The sequence below is a fragment of the Ursus maritimus genome, unplaced genomic scaffold (assembly GCF_017311325.1).
Source record: "Ursus maritimus isolate PB19 unplaced genomic scaffold, ASM1731132v1 scaffold_12, whole genome shotgun sequence".
Classification (NCBI taxonomy): Eukaryota; Metazoa; Chordata; class Mammalia; order Carnivora; family Ursidae; genus Ursus; species Ursus maritimus.
This window is the reverse complement of record NW_024423564.1, coordinates 71,147,647-71,170,359: the sequence shown is the minus strand read 5'-3', so window position 1 is coordinate 71,170,359 and position 22,713 is coordinate 71,147,647. Positions and strand designations below refer to the sequence as shown.

The 22,713-nt window shown below is 50.0% G+C and overlaps 1 protein-coding gene across 18 annotated transcripts in view; it reads right to left on the bottom strand.

Moving 5' to 3' along the window:
- Positions 1–22,713, bottom strand: part of HIVEP3 (HIVEP zinc finger 3) — a 450,052-nt gene that overhangs the window by 286,833 nt on the left and 140,506 nt on the right. For 5 of the 18 annotated variants that reach the window (XR_005834191.1, XR_005834189.1, XR_570685.2 and 2 more), the window contains 2 exons: positions 7,696–7,931; positions 767–7,272 (listed from right to left, as the gene is read on the bottom strand). The exons of 12 other annotated variants lie outside the window; for them this stretch is intronic. The gene's annotated coding sequence lies outside the window, so the exon portion shown is untranslated. Of the gene's footprint in view, positions 1–766; positions 7,273–7,695; positions 7,932–20,617; positions 21,129–22,713 lie in introns of those variants that run through there. One more of the 18 variants, XR_005834192.1, reaches the window with a different exon arrangement.

The following is a 22,713-nucleotide window of genomic DNA, read 5'->3' as shown; positions in this document are numbered from 1 at the left end:
CATTTTAAGCCACCCAGTTTGTGACAATTTGTTACAGCAGTCCTAGGAGACAAATATAGGGCCCCACCTGGAGACTCCCACATTCTCATACAACTCCTTCCCTCCCTCCCTCCAAAGCATCTCAGATAGTAACCTCTAGGCATGACACCCAAGAGCCAATCAGATCCCCGGCCGTGCCAGCCAGCCAGTCACCGGACGAGGTAACGGTGAGGAGGCCTGGCACGGGAGGGGTGCTTGCACGCTGGGCTGGAGGGGCTTCCCAGGAAGGAGTCGGAAGCCTGAAGAGAGCCTGAAAATCACACTTTCTCTCTTTTCAATTCTAAAACAATATCAGAAGCTTCCCAGAAAGCAATAAGCCCCAGGCGAACCAGTCAGTAGTTAAACAGTGGAGCCTGATAGCTTACTTTATTAGCTAGCTAAATCAAAGGGCTGTTATAGTCTCCATCCGGTAATAAAATGCAGGAAGGAGCTGAATCACCCACCTATTAGCGTGGTGCTGGTGCAGTGAATGGTTGTGACCTGGCTAGGACCAGGCTGGACCACAACAAAGCCGGCCGGCATCTCCACCTACAAACCCTACCGCCACTGCGCCCACCCCGCTCCACACAGCGCACCTGCCTACAGCACCTGCCTGGGGTTGAGGGCTGCACCAGAATCTGTGTGGCTTGCTTTGTAAATACACCCAGAATGATCCCTCTCAAATACATTCCCACTCAACTTGAGGATCCCGCCACGACCTCAAACAAAAACAGAGAAACCAAACCAGTCAGAAATCCAAGGTTTATTACATCAACTCTTTCAGGAAGCAGCCAGCACCGAGTTTTTACAGTGTAGCCTCAACAGGTGCCACACCCCCAGAGCCAAATGCCGCACAGCACTGCTAACCTGGTCCAGAGCCGGCATCATCCTCTGACCACAGCCAGGAAACACCCTAGTCTTTTGACAATGACCCCACTTTCTCCGGGCTGTTCCTTGGGGTACTGTTTCTCCTGCTGCTTTACAATGGGAAAGAAGAACACTGCTGTAGAAAGACAGACCGAACACTGCTGCCTTCCCTCATGCAGCTTCCCAGCAGGGCCACTTAGAACAGCTCCGCTAATGCTCTGAGCCTCAGTTTCTTCCCATGTAAATGATGACTCTGGTGGGAGCTTTCTCCTCTGTGAGGTGAGTCTCTAAAGTGCTTGAGAGTTCGGTGCGTCATAAACTCCCCATTAATGTTCCTTGTTAATGTAACTTGCTGATGAATTAGGCACCTAGCATATAGTAAGTACTCAATAAATAATAATTACTGCTATCTTTCTAGAGGGACATGTAGCAAACCAGGCTCCAAAGGCAATAAAAACCCTTTATAAAAAGCTCATTAAAACAGATTCAACTCTGCAGCTGCCCAAAGTACCTCCTCCCTCCGAACGCTCCAAGGATACGCAGAAAAAAACTGAGCCCGAATCCCGCACCAACTTTAAACCTCATTGGCTACGATACTGCCACTGCGCAAAGCTACCCCCACCAACTTTAAAAACAGGACCCACAGAGTCCACAAAGTCGCGTGGAGCCAGGGTTGGCCGGTCCGTCCCTGCTGAGCCATTGCCAGCCCCTCCTACGGGCCGCGTGATTTATTCCTGCACCAGAACTGAGCTGTTGGACCAGGAGCTCTGCTCCATCCCTGCTCCTTTCCTCTGGCCTCATTGGCTGGCAGCCTCTAGGGCTCCGCCCACTTCCCTCCGGAAGCCCCCACGGAAGAGTTCCATGTGCCCCCGTGATGATGTCATCCCACAATCCCCAGACTCAGACCCACTGAGCGTCCCGAAGAGGGAATTCAGCACGAGTTCATCCTCCTTCCCAGGAGAAAAGAGAGCGGGAAGAAAGAAACGGGCAGGGCATTCTTTCTTGTCCCCTCAGAGACACTGAAGGTCCTTCGCATAGGCTTCTCAGGCCCACCGGTCCCACGGCAACTCGAGCCCCACCCTTCTCGCCAGCAGCGGGAAGGCGCTAAGGCCAGCAGCCTCTTCTTTGCCTGTGATTAGATCTCTGTCTGGAACCTGTCCACCTGGCACAGGCCGGGGTGACCTCAGATCCCATCTCCGTAGCTTTCCAGAACGGGGCTTCGCTGTGCGGACCGGTTTTGTTTCACATGAAGGGTTTTTCTTACACTCAAAAGCGATTGAGCCTGGAAACTGTTGCTACGAGGATAGGACTGGAGGATAGGACTGGAGGGCGCGTGTGCTCGGTCCCCCCTTCTCCCTTACAAAGCACCTCTACTTCCTCCCGGAGCAAAGATCTGGTGAGACACTAAGAGTGGGCACACACAGTACACAGCAAATCCCAAATTTCATGGCATATGTGCCTTTCCAGATGACTGCATGGATACACTCCATAACACATTGTTAAAGTGATAATTAGCGATAGACTTGTTATGAATATTCCAAATAAAATTTCTCTCCACAACAGTTGATGGAGACAAAGGGCATCACATGAAATGTGAAAAGTAACAGAGGGATTTTTGTATACCGTACGTAGTTTAAAAGGGACTGGGAAAATCACGTAACTCAGAAGTTGATTTCAGCAAATTAAGCCTCTCAGAATCCATTTTCAGCTGCAGGTGTGTGAGTCTGGATATTTCTCCCACCGTGCTGAGGGAACACAATGCCCCCATCAGAAAAACAAAACAACAGAACTCCAGTAAGGGAAGAAGCAGCTCTTCTGTTGCCCTGTTGAACGGCAGCTAAGGACACTAAGACGGGCAGTTGGAGAAAACCCAGGGGCAACAGAGAAATGGGCAAGCGAGCAGCTACACCCAAGGTGACTCACACTTTAAGAGTGAAAGAAAAAAGCCTTTTATTGTGTTTAGCATTTTCCTCCTACACGAACTTGCTAAAGGCTCCAGCTCTGCCCCCACAACCTCTTACGCGCATTCCGATTTTTAAATTCACAGTGATTTTGCTCCACATGGAGCAACGGTGATGCCAATGGCACACTCCCTCTCCTCCCCACTGCCTAACTCACCAGGGCAGATGAAAGACTCCAGGCACACAATCTGATGATAGCACAGAGGGGAGGGAAAGCTCTGAAGCCAAAAGAGAACAAAAGAAGGAGCCCCAGATCCCACCACGCCCTGTCCACATAGGCTGAGAACAGTGCGCCTCCGGGGCATGGAGGAAACCAACCCTTCCAGGGCTGAAAGGGAACTGGGAGAAGAATGCAATTAGCAATGTGGCCATGTCTCCTCTGCTATCATCAGGGATTGGGGACTTACTCAGATGGAATATTCAATTTCAAGGGCGAAGCAGAGCTCGGCTAGTCCAAGAGAGAAAATCGGGTGGCGGCATGTATTAGCACGCGCACGGCGTCCTCTGCGGGCACAATCTGCCCTGCCTCCCTTGCAGTATTACTAGACCTCACCCAACACGACTTCTTATGTGAGCTGCTGACACAGTTGGAGAACAACCCTAAAGCCATCTATGTGCGCCCCCTTCAACTTCTAAATGAGGAAACCGAGGACCAGAGAGGATGAATAATGTGCCCAATACAAAAGGCTAGAAAACAAGGGGCAGGATTGGTTTCGGGTAGAGGACCCCAGAGCGCCTCAATCTTGCTTTTCCTATTACAACAATACTACTTCTCCCCACCCCCAACTTTTCCTTAGTTGGAATAAATTAACATCCAAACCACAGAATTATCCTTGGAAGAAGTAAAATAAAACATTAGGATCAAAATTCGGAGAAAGGAACAACTAGTTCAGTGTAGAATAACTTCAGCTCCGTCGACAGAGCACGGCAGCCTGACCCTGGATCCTTCAGGACCCGAGGAGCCAGCCTTGAATAGACTCGGCAGGGGTGAGGGGCAGGGGGAGCTGCCTCCAGCCTCACACTTCTGCCACAGGGCCTTTGCACTGCCTTCTCCCTCTGTGGATGCTCCTTCCCCAAATATTTCACTCTATTACCTCCTTCGAGTCTTCACTCCTATGCCCCTTCTCAATGAAGCCTACCCTGACCACTCACTCCTGAAACTCCCTATCTCCTACATCCTACTTATTTTTTTCCATAGTAATTACTGCATTCAAACAGAGTATAATTTACTTAGTTATTATGTTTATGGTCTAATACCTTCCATTTTTAAACAATATCCATGGGGACAAGGAATTTTAACTTGGTTCACTCCTGATTTTCCAGGGTCTAGATAGTATCCTGGCATGTAACAGCTGCTCAATAAATCTTGGTTGGATAAATGAATGAATGGACAGTTGCTCTTTTCCTTTGTTTCTCCTTCTCCCTGCACTATCTCCTCTAGCAACAACCACCTACTCACCTTTACGCATGAGGACGTGCATACACGTGTGCGCACACACACACACACCCTTCTGCCTTTCTCTCTCTTCTTCTCCACCTGTACCCCAGACCTGCCACTAACATCAAGGATAGTTTAAGCTAAACCTAGAACATTCAGTAATAATATTGCCAAGCCCTCCATTAAAAACTCATATTTTATATACATACGTTGTTTTGTATGCATGAAAAACTCTAGAAGGATTCACAAGACACTGATGCCACTGGGTATCTGCAGGGAACTAGATGGCTGAGCCATATAGACTTTCAGTCTCTATGCTTTTCTACTATTTAAATTTTGAACAAAGTGAATATAATCAACCATTAAACATGTTTAATTAAAAATAAAAATTGGAAAAAATAACTCACAAAACTCCCATATGCTTCTGCTCTTGTCCTCAACAAACACCATCTTAATAACAAATTTTTCTGGGTGAAAGTCTAAAATGCCACCAGCCCTGGAGTAGGATGCTGAAATAGGAGGACAGTTCTCCTTTTCTCTAGTTCCCATATTTTCTTAAATGATCGTTACTTTCGTAATGAAATATTTGAAAACGTTTCCATCGAGCAGAAGGACATGAATTAATGCAAGTTTCCCTACATACATAAAACATTGAGACTTTGTTTCAGTCATGGTCCCTTCACCTTTCATTTTGTTGCCTCCCATTCGGATTTCAGACTGAACAGATTTCCGAATACGTTGGATAAGCTGGTGCCAGTCTCCGGAGGCACACAGACAATGCCTTGGTGGGGTGCTACCCAGTGAGGATGACCACAAGCACATGTCACTGCCTAAAGGACACACTCAAAAATGACAGCCGTCATGCATGGGCCAGTGGATTACGTGTGGTTTCATGCTTTTCCTTTGAGACTTTGGGATTGTTCCAAATTTTCTGCCCTGAGGTGTGCAAGCAGACTTCCATTTTTCCTCTTGCTATGCTATGGCCTAAGTGTGTGTTGTTGGTTGTTGGCCTTCTCTGTGGATCTCTGCGGATCTTCCCGAGGATGGAGCCCCCGTTTAATTCACCCTTGCCTTCTCAGCCTCCAGCTTGGCTCCTTGCAACAGTGCCTGCTCCATAAATGAGGAATGAATGAATGACTATTCTGCAGCACCCAATGAAGAACCACGAGACATACCCCCATACCAAACCCAGAGAGACACCACTCCCTCCTTCGCCACCTGCCTAATTTAGCGGTCATTCATGGGTATGCTCTGTTCTGGGCAAGGGAAAGGAGGCCAGAGCTACCCAAATGTGGGTGTATAAAGTCATCAAGGAAAGGGCACATGCAGCCTTCCCCGTGGCCCGGGCTCTGATGCACTTGGGTGCCAAGCAATTAATGCAGGCTCCATACTCCAAGGTCTTTGCAACCTTCACTAATGCTCCTTTGATCTCCTTCTGGGGATTTACCTTAAGGAAATAATTGTATGAAGATTAACTAGAACCGCGTTCATTATTATTAATGCTGCCTAAAACAGAGAAAAATCAGAAACAACCTAAAACATCAAGCCGCATGAAATTAGGTAAAGAAATGATGGTCTATCTCCGTGACTGAGTACTCTGACATTACAATTGCTATGGACTCATGCAACTCATGGCAAAAAACACAAAAACAAAAAACATGGGGATGCGTATTCTTTGAGTTGTATCCACTTGGCTTTGTTCCATTATACTAAATGACTCAGCGCCCTCATTTTTTGAAAATTGCTTTATATTTCTGGTCATGGTTGTCTCTTCTGTCATTGAAGGCATTACTTAATCATTAAAAAAAATCTTGTTGATATAGAAAGCTAATGCTCATGATAAGGCGTTAAATGACAATGTGTGTTATCAAGGAATATATGTGGCACTGTGACACGGCCATGACATTTATAACTATACATACGTGTGTGGACGTATTGCTCTGTGTGTGCAGGTGGGTATGGATAGCATCATATATATGAAAGGCTCTTCAGCAGAATCTCAATGGTTGTCTTTGGGTTAAGTAGGATTTAGGGCTGGTTTTTTCCTTTCTTACTTTTTTTTCTATACAGCTGAAGTTTTTATAATAAGGATGTGCTGCTTTTCAATAATGCAAAAAACAACCAACATTACTTTTAACTGAATAAAGAAAAGAACACTATCCTGGAGTAGGTGAGAGGAAGGGTGTGACGGTGGAACCAGGGGGAACGTCTGAGGTGAGGGTGGGTCTCCCCGAAAGCTACCAAGAAAGAAGCCATGTTCCTATCACCCCCAAACTTACAACGACATTGGTTCCACCAGACCAGACTTTCTCTCACACATCTAGCCGCAGTGTCTCCACCACAGACACGGTCCTCACCAGGAGAGACAAGGTCCCCCACTGGGTGAGTCTCACCTGGGGCGGGGCGTTGGGAGAGGGCCGGGAAGAAAAGCACCAAGGAGCCTGCCAGGAGACATACCGACCAGGCCAGGCAGCATCTGTCAGAAGTGGACCCCTGTTCACAAAGGAAACAAGTGTGCCATGAACTGGGCAACTTCAAAGAAACAGCAATGTTTCGAGGTGCTGCGAGCCTAAAATGACCTAGTTTCAGGTAAGACAGTTCAATCCAGGACTCAGGGAGAAAACAAGTTAACATTTTCTCATCGAGAAGGTGAACTAGAGCTACCAGAGCTGAAACGGGAACAGCCTGCTTAGAAAGGCAGAGGTGAGGTCTTCAAAGTCCATGAGGAATGGCATCCAGGTATGCTGGGAGCCAGCGGGGGCCTCTTCTCACAACATCTGTTGGCGAAACGGGTTGTAATTCAGTAGACGGTTTTCTCGGGGTTATTCTGAAAGCTTCCGAACCCCTGCTGCTTCTTCAGCCTCTGCGGCCTTTGTTTCAGCTTTTGCAGTCGTACAGTGAGAGAGATCCGCGGTGTGTCCTCCATTCGGTGGTCCGGGGCAGATTGCTCGGGAACAGCTGTGGGTGGCTCGTGGTCACTGCTGCCATCTGTGAACAGGGAGAGCACTTATCACGATTGGACTCTATCATTCTCCTGTCATCATCATGTCAACAATGGACAGAAACGAGGCAAGCGGGATGGAGCGGACAGTGGGGAGGACACTGCAGGAGCTTGGAGAGGGACGCAGCGCAAGGGGGTCACAGGGAGGCGGGGCCGAGAGAATGACAGGAAGGACCGGGGAGGCAGAGAGATGAAAGAATTCGGAAAGGGGGCAGAAGGCGTGAGCAGAGAGGCCAGGCCAGCTTGGGCTGAAGCACTCATGTTTCTCGCCGCGCCCTTGTCACCTCCTGCATGGCCCACCTGCCTCCCAGCCTTTGCCTTCTGGCCCAGGTGGGGCTATCCCAGCCCCACCTCCCGACCCCTACCTAGTACTAACCCTCCTCTAAGCCCTACCAGAGAAATGGACTTACTTCTCCCCTTCTTGGGCCTGCACGCCTCCAGCGCCAGCTGTCCTCGGGGCTCCTGTGGGTGTGGAAGCACTCCCTTCAGGCATCCACTTCCTCAGCCTCTGGCATGGCGGTTCAGTCTGTGCTTCCAGAATCTCCTTTCTTCCCATTCTTCAGGAAGGTGCCAGGACGTTTTTGTTCCTCGACTGGACAAGATCCAGCAGGAGTGGGCAACGCAGGGCCAAATCCGAGACACCAGACTGAGAGGGACAGGAAGGGGAAACACGGGACAGTCCTGGGTGATTTGGACCATCTGGTCACCTCATTCTAGATTTATAAGTGGACATTTAGGCAAGAGACCAAACTGGATCAGAAGTCTAAATTCACTGTACAGCACGGTCACCAGATTACTTTTTATTTGGGACCCAGGACTTTTGACACCATTGATCTTCACAACACAGGTGCGGGCGGACCTGCCAACTATGTGTAAGGTCAGGACAGTTCCTTACTTTTAAAAAAAATGTGAACACTAACCATAATCAACAACCTGCTCTACTCAAACCAGCCTCGGCCGAAGCACATCCAGGGGTGGCCTCCCTCGAGGCTTCCTCTCAGATGAGTGCGCCCCCTTGCTAATGCTCTCCTCCAAGCTGCTCCCCTGGGGTAGTGGACGGGGACATGATGAGCTGGGGCCCGATCCCAGCATGGGCCAGGAGTTTTCCTTCTGCTCTGCAGCCACGGGACTGCTCGCCGAGCCACGCTGGCTACACATCTTACAAATATAACCATTTCTTGTGACCACAAGAATGACTGAAATACAAGAAGCCATCACTGGTAGTCCCCAAATCTTAAAGCACACTCTACACCAGTGGTTCTCAAACTTCAGTGTGCAAAGTCACCTGGAGGCCTTGTTGTAACGTGGATTTTTCGGTGACATCCCCAACGTTTCTGGGGGAGAGGCTGAGAATTGGCACTTCTAACAAGTTGCCAGGTGCTGCTGCTGGTGCCGGCCTGGAGACCGTACTTCAGGAACAACTGGTCTACGCCAAGAGGGGTTCTCAGCAGCACCTCTCACGTGAAGGAGCCGCTACTGTTCCGAATGACTCACTTCCACTTAGCACTCATACCTCACCCAACGCAGAGGCACAGAAAAGGCTGCAACACAAAGACAACCCGCTGTTGATGAACGCAAGCGCTTGAAGGCATTCACAGAGAGAGAACAAGACGCTCCCTAGAACCCAGCTGCTCTCACTCACTCACTTAACGCAACAGCACCAAGTCTAGGGAGGTTAGGTGACTTCCAAAAAACGATGAAGAAAAGATAATCAATAGCAGAATGCAGACTAGAAACCCCAACAGCACTATTTAAAATCATAACTATGGAACCTTAGAAAACCTCCTGACTTTTGCCATCATGAGAGTCACAAGGCTGAAGAGTTTCTGCCATCGGCGAATGTAGGCATTTTCTTCCTGTCCGTCCTTCGTGCCAAACCACTCGTTCTATGCCATGGTCAGTTCTCAGTAAGCCTGTGATGGAAGTGGTTCCTGATTCTCCAAGTTCAACTGTGAATCCACTGCCTAGAACTCAGATCTGGTTTTCTTGCAGAAATCCCATTACACGTGTGTAGGTTCCCAGGATAAGTCCTCCCACCAGACACGGTGTTGCCGAACCGCAGTGAGGACATTCCACGTCATCGAACGCCATCGTGAATATTATTTCCTTAAAATCTCCTTCTGAGTTTCCACTTGGACCTTTGCCCTCCTGGTCCCTCTTCCTGGAAAACTGTTGCCCCTGGTTTTCTCACGTCAGGCTCCTTCTGTCACCCACACCTTAGGTTGTGTGCTTCCTCGTCAAGAGTCTCTTATGAGCACGGACCCAAGCGGATCTCACTCCCTGCGTCCGCCAGGTACTTTCTGCCCCATCACCCTTCCGCATTTTCTGTATAGCGCCACCTGAAACACTCTGCTCGTCATTTACGTGTTCATAACCACCCAGCTTCAGGACGTGAGCTCCAAGAGGACAGGACTTGGCCTGTCTTGTTCACCACCGTAACTCCAGCATCTAGAACAGTACCTGGCATGTAGCAGGCTCTCTACACACACCTGGTGGATGAATAAATGGACGTACCAAAGACTGAAACAGAGCATCTTCTTCCAACATGGTTCCCAAAGTAGGAATTCAAGACTTTCCTACCAATTTCTCACCCTTTCAATGGTAGGAGTTGGACTCCATATGCTTTAACGCAATGTGGAAAGAAAAAATGAACCCTTAGGCTGACATTCTCATTGACAGGAGAGAGTAGACAGGAAGTTTCAGGGATTGAGGATGGTGCCGAATCTCTCCCCAGCTCTGTGCCCTTTCACACAGAGAAGGTGTTGGTCAGTCAGGTCTACCTGGTTATAGGATGCAAGGGGCAAATTCTACAGTGTAATGATGTGATGTTTAGAGTCAAGAGATTTGGTTTCAAACCCTAGACAAGTCATTTAAATCTCTCTGAGCCTCAGCTTCCTCATCTGTAAAATGGGGATGGTGAAATACTCTAGGCATAGGGTACCTGTGTGCATCAAGGAAGTTAGCACTATGGAAACTCTCTAAACAGTAAAAGACTATAACTTGCTATTGAATTATTAATAATAAGACCATGTCATCTCTGGGGGGGGGGGATCCAGATCTGTGACGTTTCTCAGGATGTGTGTCTCCACCCAGTCCGCTCTGCTGCCTGTCTTAATTCTACCCACTCCGCCCAGCTCCCAGGCTGCTGAGTGGAAGGCCCCAGGCCGGTAGCAGCAGCCCTGGGGCACTGACACTGGCCACTCAGAGCCGCCCGCAGTGTCACGGCCAGCGCGACAGCCACAGATGGCGCAGGCAGAAGGAAGCCACAGAAGACCATGGGGAAAACCACCCGTGGAACCGAACCAGGGCAAGTGGTAGAAAACTGGCCGAAATCCCTCAACTGCAGGCCAAAATTCTCTGGACAACCCAGAGTCCCAGAGATGGGGACTTCAGAGAAGCCAAGGTTCCGTCTTATCACCAGGCTCCGGCTTCCTGAGGTCCCAACAGGGGGTTGGGGGTGGGGCTACACTCCTCCCTTTCCCCCACAGGCCTCCGGACCAACCCTGCATTACCCAGTTTCCCATTCACCCAATTTTAATGCTCCAGGCAAAGAGGCTCTTGGCCAAAGGCTGCCTTGATGGTACAGACGTCCCCTCCCCTGACCCAGTCACTCGGGGCTACACTGGACACTGACTCCACTCTTCGTGAAGTGATAACCTTAACGACAGGTCTGCACGCGAAGAGTCACTTCTCATCCCTTCTACCAAGAGTTCAATTCCGTCGGGTAAGGCTACTAGCCACACACAACCGGGCACCGTCTTCACGCAGCGGCACACCACCTTTGGGGAAAGTCCAAGCACAGCAGCCAGTCCCTGCTCTGAGCGGCATCCGCTCTGTCTGGGGACACAGAATTCATCACAACCACCGTGAACGGCTCTGTTCGCTGCCAGAAAAGAGACACACAGGCTGGGGCACGTGGGGACCAAGGTGAGGCGCTGTACTAGGTCATCTTCAGGAGCTGAGTTCTCTCCTGGCTCCTAAATGCTGTACTGATCAGGGCGTCTGGATCCCAGGCCAGTTCTTTCATTTCCGGCAATGGTAGGAGGTGATCGGTGCTGGTAGTCGCTTGAATCTGGAAAGCTTCCGGGGGACATCACCGTGTTTCAAAGGGCTTAATGAACGGAAGGATTACAATGTGGAGAGGGGGCAGGAAAGGGAGTTCCAGGTATGAAAGGGATGGAAGCTGGGAGCGTTTGAGGTACTTATGAACGCTCCAAGGTGAATCGTCCAGAAGCTACAAGATCCCCCCTCCCCCCCCCACCTCCCCTCAGTTCTGGGTTGGCTGACGATGCCAGTTGGGGAGATACCAGCCTATAAATGATAATGAAAATGTGAGCGTGCCAGGGAGAGGACCGGGGGAATTCATGTGTTGAGGATTGCTGGCTTTCAAGGGAGGCAGAGAGAAAGATGCTAGAGAGGGAGGGGGACCACAGAGACTTATTCAGCCTGTCCCCTCACTGGGCTGGTGCTCAGGGCCACCTGTTGCCTTCTGAGGGTGGAGACAGATCTGTTTTATCCTCTCCTTCTCCTTCTGCCCTCCTACTCACCTGGGGTTCTGGGATAGGGTGGGGAGGGACAGCAGGACTCTGCTATTCAAGGTACATCTTGGCAGACAGGTCTGGGACTTGTTCACAGGACCACCCTGCTCTCTGGGGCAGACACTGGAGGATCCGCTAGCTGGAAGTGGGTGTGAAGGGCCCCCTGGTCTCTGGCTTGGGGTGGGGCAGAGCTGGCTACGTGGCATCCCACTGAAGAGAGAACAGCCTCACCCCCAACTCTGCTCAGGTTCCTCACCCTGTCGCACTGGACTTCCCTGCTTGTTCCCCACTCTGAGCTTCTATACAGACTAAGCTCTTCGTCCATGGTGCCCTTCACAGCTTCATCGTGGCATGTTCTCACTGCCTTTTAAACACCTGGTTCCAAACTCACCTTCTCCATGAAGACCTGACTTTTCGTCAATATCAATCTCTTCCTCCCCATGCTCCCCAAGTACATTGCTCTCATGGTGCTCTTCTGGGACTTAAATCCCCTGTCCGTCTCTTCTACGGACCATAAAGTCCCTCAGATTAGGGTCTGCACCAGGGGTCACAGATTCAAATGCATAAGGGGCCATGCAGGTCACATAAATGGGTGAAACAGCTCGTGTATGGGACCTCGATGGTGGTTGTCTTGGTGGCAACCAGACAACTGGAAGTCTCAGTACTGAATCACAGGGGCCAGCCCCACCTAAAGGAGGCAGCTGCCCGTATGGAAAATACTAGCACATGGAAATGTGAGCTGATATTGCCAGAACTTTAGATTCTGGGGGAGAAGCCTGGTATCAGCGTTCTCATGTGAAATCACCCCATCTTTCTGTGTCAGCAGCAAATTCAAATTTAAGACACCACGCCGTGAGCCAAATACAATGCATCTGCAGGCCAGACTGGCTCGAGTGCCTCCAGTGTGTAATCTCCAGGTTTATTTCTGCCTCGTCGATACTCAGTAAACGCTTGCTGGTTGAAAAGCAACCGAACGAACGAATGAATGATGAGAAAAGAAGGAACAGATGGGTGGGAGAGGGGAACCAGGACGGATGCCCATGCGTCAAGATGCCAAGCGGCAGGTCGGGCAGCTCACAGTGACCCCACTGCCAAGCTGTCAGTGTGAACAGCACGGTGGTCTTGCTTGCCGGCTGAGGGGGGATGAAACACCGGGGGCCTTGTGAACCCAGAGTCGGCAACCGGCTTCTCGGAAGGCGCTATGCTAAGAAGCTCCCGCTGCAGCCAAAGCACAGCCGCCGAAAACAAGCCGATGCGCGCACACTCATGTGAACACAGCGTGCGAAAGCGGAGGCTCGGCGCGCCTCGGAGTCCGCATTCCCAGCAAGGCCCACCTTCTGCTGCATGTCACAGCCGTGCTGAGGGAGGAGAGAAGGGATGGCTTTGCCATGAGGGGTACAGGGGAGAAGGAAAGGAGTCATCTGGCCAGAATTCTTTGTTTCTAGCCAGAAACTCTCTCTCTGTCTCTCTGCCTGCTGCCTTGTGGGGTGCTCAGAAGCTTCGGGGAGGGCACAAACAAGCCTGGCATGGACCCTCGGCCTCCAGGAACACTATGAGGAGGGAGTGGTGTGCGAGCAGCCTGTGTGGAATGCCTGGGGTTGCAAAAGAAAAGTTATTTCAGGTTCAACTGAGTTATAATTTATTTTTCCTAACTGATCATTACTGCTGCCGGCTCTATAAATAACCACCTAGGGAGTCTGCTTTTCTGCTCCCAAACCCTCAAAAAGCATTGCCAGGTTCTCTGTGGTTTCTGGCCTGCCAAGCACACAGCACATTTCTTCTCTGTGCAGCCCTTCAGGGAATCCTTCTGCAGTGCACGCCAAGGAGTCTGCTGCGCTCCGCCTTCCCCGTCCAATTCCTCCTCCCAGACAGGCCACCCGCCCCTCCTCCCCAGCTCCACGAGAGGCCTCACTCCTGGGACGTGGGAGGTTCCCAGGCCAAGGTCCCGGCTTCTCTGTTTACTCTGCTACAACCCAAATGCAACCCTCGGTGCTCCCAAGACAAGAGTTATTCGGAGTACAGACATCCAGCTGCAGCGTCGTTCGCTCCTGAGCCCAGGAAGGAAAGGAGGGTTACAGCCTGAGAGTATCACCGGCAAAATGTCAAGGGTCAACACCACCTCAGGAAGGATGGCTGTGGTCTACAGGAAATCAATGTAAAGGACTTAAAGAAGGATCTGTTCGAGCATGACTCCGTTTAATCAAGTACAAAGAAGAAAAAGCACGTTCTTGATGGTATTCTGAAGGATGTCTGCTTACGCGCTTTCCAACCACATGGGGTTTTCTCTCTAAACAGAGGACCTCGGGAGGGACTGACGTTCAACAAGACCCACCAGGCCCCGAGAGCTGGGCCTTTCATGTTCCTTGTTCTGTTTCATCTTTCCAACATGCTGGCCCCGAGGCAGGTATTCGTTTGCCCATTTCGTAGATGAGGGATCCAAAGGGGCTTGCTCCAAGTCAGGCAGCAAGAAAGAGGCAAGAGTGAGACTCAAGCCCAAGTTCACCAGACTCCAGAGCCCAGGTTCCTCCACCTCTGTGCCCCATGGCTTCTCTAGCTAGAAGACCAATGTTAAAGACATGCTTATTTTTCTATTTCTCAGATTAATTTTGCAGCTCAGAAAGCAAGGACAAGTCGGATATTTACCCACAGGTCATTAACAGCCGTATCTGAACTCTTCAGAAATTAACCTCTCTAACTAGTCAACTGTGAAATTTGAAGTGCTCTCTCTTTCACCATTTATTAGGAAAATTACCATAAGGGCTATGGTCACTTACGTTGCTCTAATGGTCTAAAAATAAAAGCTTGTGTATTTTTGGATGGTTCTAAAAACAATAATTACTAATACTAACAAAACAATAAGAAACAAATGTTAAGTTTTCATCATTATCCAACCCCCATAGCAGGTTAGATGACCTTCTATATGCTTTGATGGCATTCTGTGCTCACTCTGTTGAGAGCATTGATGACACCACATTGGAATGGCCTGTTTCCTCATATGTCTCTCCCTCTAGGCCAATGACCCCAAAGTTTTTTGGTAATGTGCCCTAGCAGCAAACATTTGAGTATACCTGCATATGAGTATATTTATCTGTAAATATTCACACTCTGTTATTCATAAAAATAGAAAGGATGACATAGGCATGTGTGCCCACCTGTATCTATGTGTCCATCTGTCCGTCTTATTTTCTTCCAGCCCCCCAGTGGATCATCTCACCTTCCACGGCCTCCCACATGGGTGTCTCACTTTGGAGTGAGACTTCTCGGCGATGTGCTCATCACACCTGCATTGATTCATTTCCCCCTATCTGCAGTAGCACCCATTATGTGCTGGGGACTGTTAGGTACCAGGGACAGTGGAGTGAACCAAAGGATAAGGGCTATGTTTTCCACAGAGCTTACAATCCAGCAGGTGAAACAATGTCAGATAATGTTAGATAGTGATAATGGCCACAAAGAAAATAAAACAAGGTGATATGACAGAAGTGATCAAGAATGACCATGGAGGTGATGGGACAGGCAACCCTAGACTGGGAGCTCGGCGAAGGCCTCTCTGAGCTGCACGATGAGAGGCCACCATGCCAAGATCTAAGGGGAGAGTGAGTGTTCTGTGCAGAAAGGATGTCAAATGCAAAGGTCCTAAGGCAAGAAAGGCCTATGTGTCTGGACTACAAAGAGCAGGAGAAGCTGGAGAAGTAAGAAGCTTAGGCTAGGCAGCCCCTGCCAGAGATGAATCCTAGCCCCACTGCCTTCTGACTGGGCGACCTTGAGGGTTAATGCCACATGCACACAGTTGGCATCAATAAATGGCAGCCCTTGACGTCTGTTAACTTATTTCTCACAGGTCTCCCCCCTGGCACAGAAGTTCTATACCAACTAGGCCTGGCCACTTTTTGACCCTGCGGATCTAGAAGAGCTATCACCATGCCTGGCTTGTTGGAAGAGCTCAAGGAAAATTTGGTAAATGAATGAGTTTTAAAATGGGTAAATGTACAGAAAATCAGAGTTTGGCTAAATACAAAAAAAAGAAAAAATGATTTTCCATCACGGAAATCCAAATCAAAACCACATTGAGATACCACCTTACACCAGTTAGAATGGCAAAAATTTAAAAGGCAAGAAACAACAAATGTTGGAAAGGATGTGGAGTAAGGGGAACCCTCTTAAACTGCTGGTGGGAATGCAAGCTGGTATAGCCACTCTGGAAAACCGTGTGGAGGTCCCTTAAAAAGTTAAAAATTGAGCTACCCTATGATCCAGCCATTGCACTACTGGGTATTTACCCCAAACATATAGACGTAGTGAAGAGAAGGGCCATATGCACCCCAATGTTCATTGCAGCATTGTCCACAATAGCTAAATTGTGGAAGGAACCGAGATGCCCTTCAACAGATGACTGGATTAAGAAGTTGTGGTCCATATATACTATGGAATATTAATCAGCCATCAGAAAGAACGATTACCCAACATTTGCAGCAACATGGACGGGACTGGAGGAGATAATGCTAAGTGAAATAAGTCAAGCAGAGAAAGACAATTATCATATGGTTTCACTCATTTATGGAACATAAGGAATAGCAGGGAGATCGGTAGGAGAAGAAAGGGAAGAATGAAGGGGGGTAAACAGAAGGGGGACTGAACCACAAGAGACTACGGACTCTGGGAAACAAACTGAGGGTTTCAGAGGGGAGAGGGGTGGGGGATTGGGACAGGCCGCCGGTGATGGGTAGTAAGGAGGGCACATATTGCACGGAGCACTTGGGTGTTATATGCAAACAATGAATCACGGAACACTACATCAAAAACTAATGATGTACTGTATGGTGACTAACATAACATAATACAAAATTTTTAAAAAATTTCAATTGTAAAAGTCATGTCACATATATTCAGGAAGGCTTTGGTATTTTAAGCAGAAATGGGGTAGAGTTCCACGTTCCACTAAACACGTATTTGCTACTTCACATGTCTGCTCCGGAGGCAGTGGAGCATACGGGTTAAGAACGTGTGGGCTCCGGAGAGATCGACCACCCAGGTGGACATCCTGCCTCCACTATTAGCCATCTAGATCGTCTTACTGAAGTTACCTGACTTCGTCATGGCTCATCTGATCTGTAAAATTGCCAAACTAACAGCCTACTTCGTAGTAGTATTGTGAGGGTTCAAGTGAGCTCATGAATACACAATGTCTAAGAAATGCTTAGGATGTCGCACTACTGACTTCACCAAGCCCCAGTCGTTAGAGACTCGGCTACTCCTCAGGCTTCACTAGAAGCATCACCACTAGGAGTATCCTTACAGCTAAAGGCCCACCACACAAACAGGATCATTTCTTAAGAGAAAGCACTAGAAACAGCATTGCCAAATCGAAGGATATATGGATTTAAAGGCTTTTAACACATAACAAGTGTTGGCCCATTTCCTCAAATCTTCGTCTCCACTGAGTACGAACCTTTGAGAAAATCTTTGCCAATCTGTTAGGGGAAGAACATCTCATTGTTTTAATTTGCCTTGCTTTAATTACCAGGGATATTGAACCGGTTTTCATTTGTATTGCCTCTCTTGTGAGCTGCCTGTTCATGTTTAAAAAGGAAGTCCGTCTTAGTAATTAGAGGCAGCCGAATAGACAGCTCGAAGTGAAACCCCCACTGCTGAGAGGGGTCAAACAGGGCTAGATAATCACCCATTACGGAACCGGGCATTCCTTTACCTTGTGGAAAGTTGGAACTCCGGAGCTCTGAGGTCCTTTCTAACACTGGGATTACTTAGGGACGCCTGGATGGCTCAGTTGGTTAAGCATCTGCCTTCAGCTCAGGTCATGATCCCAGGGTCCGGGGATCCAGTCCTGTATCAGGCTCCCTGCTCAGTGGGGAGCTTGCTTTTCCCTCTGCCTGCCGCTCCCCCTACTTGTGCGCTCTCTCTCTCTCTCTGATATATAAATAAATCTTTTTTAAAAAGAAGAAGAAAAGAAAAGAAGGCCTACAAATCAACAGCTGGACTCTGGGGACCCACCAATATCAGTGGCCTCCATGTTTTCCCAAGATAAAATTGATATCTCAACATCCCTCATGAACCTCTGCATGAAGATGCCTGAGTTAAATCAGAAAGAAAAGTCAAAATGACATGCCTATGCCTCTAGTAGATAATTCTGGTAGATGACAGAAGAGAATTCTGTTAAGTCTCCCCCTCGACAAGATGAAAAAACTTTGCCGGGGGGGGGGGGTTGGAGTGGGGAGGGTACAGAGCAAATCCTGTTACAACAAACACCTTCACTCTCAAGGTCAATGTAGCACAAAGGCTTCCAAGGTGTGGCCAGCAATCTGTTGACTTCAGCCATATTTGTAGAACTTTCTTCCTTGCTTTGCATTCAGCTTTGGTACAATCACTGGTCATAGAACGCCCTCCTTATTCCACTCCCCCACATGTGTTTACACTGCAGTTTTCTCCTGAGCTGGCCGAAAGCCTGTGAGGACTTGGAGAATGCCACTGTGTTCGTAGTAAGCAGGCACCGGGTTCAGATTTGCTAGCTATCCACTCTTACAGAGTGCTCTTGGAGTAGAAGTGGGTCTGAACGTATCTGAATCCTTTGGCCAGAATTTTACAGTGTTTTCAGAGGACCTTCTACGTTTTTACCAAGGGGATTTTTTTCTGCCCCCCAATCTCCCCCATTTTGGCTGTCACGGTTGAAGTTTCTTGCTGGGTTTGGCCCCACAGGCATGAGGGCAGTTGGAAACCGAGCGCTCCCATCTCTTCAATTACTACTCTGAGGCAGAAGTCCCAGGTGGGGGAGGACCTGGCAGATGTCCCCGTGGGCGCCCTTCCGCGCACAGACCTGAAGCGGCAGGCCAGTCAAATCGGCAGCCAGGATCAAGCACAAAGAAGAGCCTCGTCCAGGAGGGAGCTGGAATCAGATGGAGGCAAAGCCAGGACTCTGGTTCTTGGCAACGGGAGTGAAACTCCGAACTAAGAAGGAAGGGCATCCTTCCTGCCAGCCCCTCAGCACGCCCCTCCGATGGGGGAGTGGGTGCGGGGAGAGCCCCTTGCTGCACGGAGCCTGGAGCTCTGCACGCCGCCCTGGTCAGAGGCTGGTTGGCTAATGACCCCAAACAAAACGCTTGCTCCATCCTCAGTCTGGGGTCACTTACAGCTGAGCCTCACTCGAGCAGTACACCGCGATCCCTCAGAAAGGACTTGTGCAGGCCCGTGAGCGTGCTGCGCCGGGCCAGGGGCTGGGCGGGAAACGCCACACCTCGGGGCTCCACGCTGGGGGCTTGTGATGCAGCCGAGGAGCTGAGAGTCCCAGTAGCAGCTGGAAGCAGGGTACGCGGGGAGTCAAGCAGAGTCCCTGCGGGGAGTGCCACCAGAGGCCCCAGAGGGCAGCCGGCACAGTCAGGGGACCGCCAGCCGGCCTTATGGGAAAGGGGTTGTGTTCAACTCTGGAGGGTGGGGGGAGTTTGGGCAGGTGGATAAGAAGGGAGCTGGCGGGGCGCCTGGGTGGCACAGCGGTTAAGCGTCTGCCTTCGGCTCAGGGCGTGATCCCGGCGTTGTGGGATCGAGCCCCGCATCAGGCTCCTCCTCTATGAGCCTGCTTCTTCCTCTCCCACTCCCCCTGCTTGTGTTCCCTCTCTCGCTGGCTGTCTCTATCTCTGTCGAATAAATAAATAAAATCTTTAAAAAAAAAAAAAGAAGGGAGCTGGCCTCTGGGGGAGAGGGGAGACCGTGACAGCAGCCTGGGGGGCTCTGAGGGCAGCCCACGCTGCCTGCGCTCTTGGCCCCAGAGTGGGGTTTGTGTAAGAGAGGCAGAGACGAAGAGAATGTGATAGGGAGGAAGGAGGCCAGATTTCGGAGAAGTCTGAATCCCACACAGAGAAGTCTGGGCTTTATCCAATAAGCGGCAGGGAGCAGTTGGAGACGTGTGAACAGCAGATTAGCATAATTAAAGGAGAATCTTAAAGACTTGAGCTTTCTGTGGGGACACTGCGCGTGCGCACGTAGGCTAGCGGTGACAAGAACATTAGGCAGCTTTTACAATGGCCCAGGCTGCCAATGGCCAGAGCGGGGCCACGGTGTTGGCCATGGGAGGGAAAGAAAGAAAGAAAGATGCTGTGAAGCAAACATCTAAGGGGTCTGGGGAAGGATTCGGTAAGAGGACTTAAGGATGAATCCGGCAACCTGCAGCTTGGAGGCCGTGAGGTGGTGGGGGCCTTGTCAATGGTAAAGAAACAGGCTGGAGCTGAGGAGGGAAGAAGGGACGCATCCAGACTGGGACAGTAAAGGCAGCTCTGCAAGAACCTGAAAAGGCCCAAAGATCCAAAAGGCAGGTATCCCCTGAAAACAGGAGGCCGCAGACGATGCTCTGCAATTGCTCTAAAGGGAATGACAGACGCAGCTGAAGTGCTAGCGGAGACATCGAAACGGCTGTCTGTCCAAACAGCCAGTTAGTAGGGGTTCTGCACACCCCTACCTCCTCTTCTGCTCTTGATTCTCCCCTACCAGTTGATCAGACCCCAGGTTGAGATCAGTCACAAAGAACAGGAAGGGGGACACTGAGAAGCCCGGATCGCGAATGCTCGCTTCTGCAAGCTCGGTAGGACTTAGCGATTCGCACCGAAGCACATGCTCACGGCCCAGCACAGAAGTACTGAGTCATTTCTCTCCTGTTCCCCTCCCTCAGCCCTTGTCCCCTCCCATCAGCTCCTCCTCCTCCACCCCCAGCCCCAGCCCTGCCAACAGCCTGGCGTGCATTTTCTCCATCACATTACTGCGCGACTCTGTTCCCTCCGAGCCTGCCTCCTACCTCTTTAGAAACGCTGGGAGTCCGGGAGCTGACCCACAGAGGCACCGGGACCGAGGAGCACAGATTTCAACAAAGACGGGCAGCTAGTTGTGAAAGGAGCACTGAAGGCAAGTCAGGAGTCTTGGATTTTCAGAGTCAGGCAAGGCAATCAGATAGAGATCCTAAGAGACAAGGGGTCTCATGATTCCCCAGCTTTGCTGACGTAGACACAAGTGCTCTCACTCCACAGATACAGATGGCAGATAAGCAGTCCCTTCAGAGAGGTAACCCCAAGTGCCTGCTTGCAGCTGCACTTACTCTGAATGACAGTGGGAGGGAAGGAAACAATGAGCGTAAAAAAAAAAAAAAAAAAAAAGGCAAATGCTTAAGGTGGAATGGACGTGAGCGTGTGAAATGCACACCTCCTCCAGTTCCTGGAAGACAAAGATGAGTCAAACAGAAGCTTCTCAGAGGCGTTTCTCCTCCGCTTGTCACACACATTCCCAAACACAGACTCCTCCGTCCCCGTGTCACCCAGCATCTGCAGCTACCAGCCACCGCCTCCTGGTAAGTTAAGCCGGAGGGTCAGATCTGCTTCAGCTGGGGACCTGAAAGCAAACTGGGCCCTGTAGGGATGCTTCCAGTGACCTGAGGGCAAGAGAGTGGGGGGAAAGCAGAGAAGGTCAGTAGTATGCGGCTCTAAAGAAGTGGCTGAAGATCACCCAATCTGCACAGCCTGGAATCTGCAGTTATTTCTGGTTTCCTAGATAACCCCGTCTACACCAGGTAGAAATCTGAAGTCCATCTCAAAGAAAGACACAGGCCCTGGGAATGGGACAAGAGAGGAAAGGCAAGGGACCAATGTCGTATGCCAGTTCAGGGAATGGGGACAGCAGGGAATGTGAAGGTCTTCTTCATGGGAGCTGAAATCCCATCAGGTTCTGTGCTTTCCATAATCTCACATTTGTGGCCAAGAGAGTGACTTGAATTCTGGTTCACTGGATGGGGGGTGTGGGCTCACCAGGTGCATGAATTTATCAAAACTGATCTGTGCATTTCCCTGTATATAAATGAGACCCCAGTAATTCTGGCTCTCCCAACCCACTGATTGTGGGATCTTGGACACATCACTGGACATTTTATAGTCCAGGGTTCCCTGTCTGCCAAGCTGAAATTAAAATTTACAATTGTGAGAGCTGACTAGGGCTGGAAATGGGCAGTACATCCAGGTGAAGAAGGGCCATGATCGAAGCAAAGAAGAATTTCTGAATGGGATTAGCTGTCTGCAGAAAATTCCCCCCGAATCATCCATCTGGGGGAAAAAATTGGAGAGAGAAGTGAAGATGCCATCCTCTACATCAAAGTGGCTAACAACTGTTCAATTTGTATACTGCCTGCCCTTCAGGTCCTCCAAGCTCTTCTGCTTGACAACCCCCAGCGGCCTCAAGATCGGGGCGTGCAGTTTTCTTCCCTTCCTTCCAAACTCCCTGTGCATCTTTGGTGCCCGGGTTGGGTAGGAGGAGCAGGACCGTTCCCGGGGGGAAGGTGCAGGGAGACGCGGTGCACACAGAGGGTGCGCCATGTGCAGAGAGAGCTGGAAAGACCCAGAGGCTCTGAGAGCCAGAGTCATCACCCCCAGTCCATTTACTATGGATGAGAAAATGAAGTCCAGAAAAGTGATGGAACTTGTCGCCATTTCTAAAGCTCCCCCCCAAAAAAAGAACAATGGAGTGGCCCATGGCTATCTTTAGGCTGGTCCTCTCACATGGAAGCGTGCCTGCTTGTTCCCCAAACAGGTCTCCGATGGGTGACTTCTGGGCATGGGGAGGACCTCGGACCTCAGGATGTACAGACTGGAGCGACTGCAGCTACCAGGATGGAAAGGAATTCCCAGAAGATGTCTTGATGGCCGCTCCCCAGTGACACAGCTGAGGGGTGGCTGGCCCAGGGAAAAACTCTGGGTAAGGAAGACTATCAAAGGAACATCCCATCCAGATTGCAAATTGCTTTAGCAGCTAAAACAGGCAGAACGATTGAGCGACTCGCTCTAATCCAAGGGCTTTATGCTTCAGCACTGGCTGCCTCTGACTCTCACCCTTGACCCAGCCTATTCATCA